A 4,797-nucleotide genomic window follows, 5' to 3' on the forward strand; every position below is an offset into this window, starting at 1 on the left:
AGAGAGTTTGGAAGCTTGGAAGCTTCCAAACTCTCTCTTGTGTACAAGGCTCTGCCCTACATGGGCATTGAGCACTCTTCGGACAGTGAATGAAGCACACCACTTGACTACGTTAACACTCACTGTACAGAGTTTGGGCAGATTTCAATGTTTGCCAAATTAAAGACTGAAAATGGCCGGAGAAACGTTCTTTACTGGTATGGAGTCATAATTTCACGACATTCCTGTTTGGCCATTGCTGTTGGAAATGAACAGATCTGGGTAGTGCGGTTTGAACACAAACTTCGTAACTACACGTACCTGATTGTAGTATGTAAGTTTCACGATGACAGTGTGAACAAGGTGGACTACGCACTGTATGGGAAAACACTACTCCAGGCTCACTGCAACCATACACCGGTTGCCGGGTAGGGTCTCGATCTTGTGCCCATTTGAACCGTATGGGGTTATGCCCCTGTTCAGACACTCACTACTCTATTGGAGCATTATATTATAGGAACATTCCCTGATCTCGTGGTTCAAATGGTCGCAAGACCGGGCCCGCCAACCAGTTTATGGTTTCAGTCAGGAACACTGTTTTGGGTCCTCCACCTTGTTCACGCTGTCATCGTGAAACTTACATGTAACTTGTTAGTCCCTGGATTGACGACTGTAGTGGTGCCGAATACTACCGATTCCCTGGAATGGAGTCAGGGAATCACTGGTTCATTCACATCTATGATCTAGATCCTGTCAAAGTTGTCACGGCAATGACATCATGTGTGCGACGAAAACTAATTCAGTTTTTCATAGTTTTTTTCATTGAATGAATGGAATATTTTTATGACCGGCTGGAAGTGTGTTGGTCAGTGTATCCAAAACGTGATCGAGGCAAACGTCAGGTCTGTCAGTATCATCAGTGAATATTGTGGCAAATGTTACACGTTCCGACCCTACATCATCTTGGAAATAAGTTAGTGGACAACAACGCATACTGCGGTGTAAACCTTTGGTCCTTTCCTTCTTCTAAGTAATTCTATTCTAATCTTGGTTTCAGATCAGACTGGCAAAGAGCCATGCTTCTCTCACCACCATCATCTATACTTTACGCACGTGGCCTAGTAGATCAGGTAGATGCATGGCTGATGATACTCACATAGCTGACTGATACCTGTACATCAGGTAGTGTCTGGTGCATAGGCGGACACTCATCCACGACTTGGCTGGTATTGTGACGTAGGTTTCGTGCCTCCAGGACTCATTGCTCACTGTGTGATCAACCATGCGTAAGCTGCACTACAGTGTATACGTTATGAGTGTGATGTAGCAGTTAGCTATGTGCATATCACCAGACATTCATCCACATGATGCTATACGCAAACAGAGCAGAGTAGGAATGGGTGATTAGGATAATGATGTACATGTATGCAGTCCTGGAATAGAATCTACCGTAGGAGAACAGTTTGCATGTGTGAGTGTGTGTGTGTGCATGTGTGCGTGTGTGTGTATGTGTGTGTGTATGTGTGTGTGTGTGTGTGTGTGTGCGTGTGTGTGTGTGGGGGGGGGGGTATGTGTTATTTGTTTCATTCAGATGCAGATCCGCTATCATTGCAATAGGAGAAATTCTGTGCGTGCAGATCAACTAATTTTGCACATGTGCGTGCTTTTCTTGCGACTGGCGCATACATGGCACATGGAATGATGGTGTGCGTGCCTGTGTGTGTGTGTGTGTCTGTGTTTCATGCGCGTTTCATCACCAGTGTGTTCGCATCATCGTTGGCATCTCCAAGTGGGACCAGTGGGACAACCGCGTCAACTCCATTATCATGGCCAGAACTCTTGGCATTGACTGTGATGTCGCGGACATCATCCGAGAATATCGACTGCGTTGGCTTAAACATGTTGGCCGGATTAACGACGACCGTATGGCGAAGCGAGTTTTGTTCGGGGAGCTTCCTGCAACGCTTCCTCGCCATGGTCCACGCAAGCGGTGGCGTAACGTCGTCGTAGATGACCTCCACTCCATCAGCCCCCCTGTGCATTCTTTATGCTGGTTTGCTGCTGCCCAGGATCGCTCTGCCTGGAGGCAGATTGCTCATCGTCGTCCTCCCGCCCGTGCTCCCCCTGATCCTGACTCTGGCTTCCGCTGCGCATGTGGAAAGGTCTGCCGTTGTCCCGGGGATCTCAAGCGCCACGCTCCGTACTGCAAAGCTAGCAGACAGCCCATTCGCTATCATTGCCATGGGCAATGGGCACATTCAAGGTTCAAGGTGTGTGTGTGTGTGTGTGTGTGTGTGTGTGTGTGTGTGTGTGTGTGTGTGTGTGTGTGTGTGTGTGTGTGTATCAGCCTTGCAAGATGTTGAATGGTGTAATCCCAACACAAGTTGCTATGTTGAACATATCTCTTCGCTATCATCGCTTCCGCGTTGGGCAGGTCAGACGTGTGTGTATGTACATGGCACTCAATCTGCGGACGGAACTGTTTCGTTCTTTGTGGACTCATCAGCGCAGCACAGAGAAAATGAGGCAGAACCTGAAAGCAATGAAAGATAAAATTTCCAAAGCCAGATTCTAACCAGGCCCGAACGTACCCTGCCAGAGTGCTCAAACTGACAAGTCAGTGAGCTGTGCATAACACAAACAGCAAAGACACTACTACACCACCATACTTACCAACCACATCAGAGTGCTAGGTACATACTCAATCTGCGGACAGCATGCTGTTTTGTTCTTTGTGAAATTCTCAGCACAGCACAGAGAGAATGAGGCCGAACCTGATAGCAATGAAAATAAAATTTCCAAAGCCAGATTTAAATCAGGCCCGAACGAGAGTGAAATGTACATGCATGGTGTTAGTTGTCAGCATGTTACAAGGCGGAGGACCACCACGTTGGGAAATAGTGATCTTTCTACAACCATCCACAGTTGGTAGAGCCCCGGTGTTGATGACTATGATCATCTGAAACAACATGTACATGTAATACAATTGCATGTACATGTATTACGGAACCTGGTTCAAGGACATCGAGCATAAGGAACAATACTCAATTGTCTCATTTGACAACGTCGAATTCTATCCATCGATCCGGATTCCGCACGTGTAATTATCATGACAATATCCTAGCGGTATCGATCTCAGAGCAGCTCCTGAAAGCGACGCTCGAGTTTGCAACGCTATTCACTGCTATCCCCAGCGTGGCGTCGATACGATTATGCATGCCAGAAAATCCCTATTATTCACAGGCGACTCGTGACAAGGTACGGGCCAAGAAGAACAGAGAAGGTTTATTCAACGTCACGATGGGGAGCTATGATGGCGCGGAATGTTGTTGTTGTTGTTTTTGTTGTTGTTGTTGTTGTTGTTGTTTTTATTTGAATTCGCAAAATGAAACGGTTACATCTACGTGGAAGCGAATAAAAGAATTCTAAGAATGAGGCATTGTGGTGAATATTATTTCAAGTGAAAATATTGATTCCGGGAGGTACTACAAATAGGTACAATGAAAATCTAAAAAGGCCATGGTACTGTCGTTTACCATGCTGCAAGCAGCTACTAGTACATGTAGAAGGAAAAACAACAAGAAAGACGTTTTATCTCATGTATTGGACAAACAGAGCTAACAGGAAAAGACCGTTCGTTAAAATGCCTATACATACTGTCCTTGTGTGTGTGTGTGTGTGTGTGTGTGTGTGTGTGTGTGTGTGTGTGTATGCATATCACTGTTTCTCTACTTTAAAAACGTTTATGGCCTGAGAGTGTACGGGTACACAGCTGCTGCGAAATCGGGCACGGCTTTGCAGGAACGTACACTGGATGGCAGAGTGTTCCACAGCGCAAGTCCACGGAAGAACGGTCGGCGAGTGCCTATATTCGTCCTGACCAGCGGCAGAATGAGCCCGGCGTTGGCTTGATGTCGAGTTGTGGCCGTGGTTGCGGGCGTCAGCTGCTTTGAAAGCGCTGTACTACATAGGCCGTTCAGACCGCGCCAGATGAGAGAGAGAGAGAGAGAGAGAGAGAGAGAGAGAGAGAGAGAGAGAGAGAGAGAGAGAGAGAGAGAGAGAGAGAGAGAGAGAGAGAGAGAGAGAGAGTGAGAGAGAGAGAGAGGGAGAGAGAGAGAGAGAGAGAGAGAGAGAGAGAGAGAGAGAGAGAGAGAGAGAGAGAGAGAGAGAGAGAGAGAGAGAGAGAGAGAGAGAGAGAGAGAGAGAGAGAGAGAGAGAGAGGGAGGGAGGGAGGGAGTGTGTGAGAGAGAGAGAGAGAGAGAGAGAGAGAGAGAGACAGAGAGACAGAGAGAGAGAGAGAGAGAGAGAGAGAGAGAGAGAGGGGGAGTGAGAGAGAGAGAGAGAGGGAGTGAGAGAGAGAGAAAGAGAGAGAGAGAGAGAGAGAGAGAGAGTGAGAGTGAGTGAGAGAGAGAGAGAGAGAGAGAGAGAGAGAGAGAGAAAGAGGGAGGAAGAGTGAGAAAAAGAAGAAGAAGACACGCACGCACAAAACCACGAAAAAAACTAAATACAGAACTGGATCGTAAAACAGCTACATTGTATTTTATTGCTAACATGTAACCAACAACACCAGCAGAAACGTTTGAAAAACCTATATTTATAGGTAATGGATAGTTGCTAAGGGTATGCGCCCCAGAACGCAACAGCGCAAGTTCATAAGTGACATACGAACTAGATTATCGACAGCCATAACCGGTTAGAAGGCTAAACATGTTTGGGTTAGAGGCTGGTGATGAACAATGTGGACAATTGTTTGGCTAGCAGTCTAGTACTGTCAAGTCTGAGAAGATACCGCCCCTTTCTTGTAGGATTGTTCAGCGG

The 4,797-nt window shown here is 46.8% G+C and overlaps 1 long non-coding RNA gene across 1 annotated transcript; it reads left to right on the forward strand.

The window, feature by feature from the left end:
* Nucleotides 1-1,186: 1,186 nt before the first annotated feature.
* LOC135823134 (uncharacterized) lies at nucleotides 1,187-2,458 on the forward strand. Its single transcript, XR_010554615.1, has 2 exons — nucleotides 1,187-1,265; nucleotides 1,740-2,458. It is a non-coding gene; the product is annotated as an uncharacterized LOC135823134 (long non-coding RNA).
* The last annotated feature ends 2,339 nt before the right edge of the window (nucleotides 2,459-4,797 follow it).

This window comes from Sycon ciliatum, chromosome 8 (assembly GCF_964019385.1).
Source record: "Sycon ciliatum chromosome 8, ocSycCili1.1, whole genome shotgun sequence".
In the NCBI taxonomy this organism is placed as follows: Eukaryota; Metazoa; Porifera; class Calcarea; order Leucosolenida; family Sycettidae; genus Sycon; species Sycon ciliatum.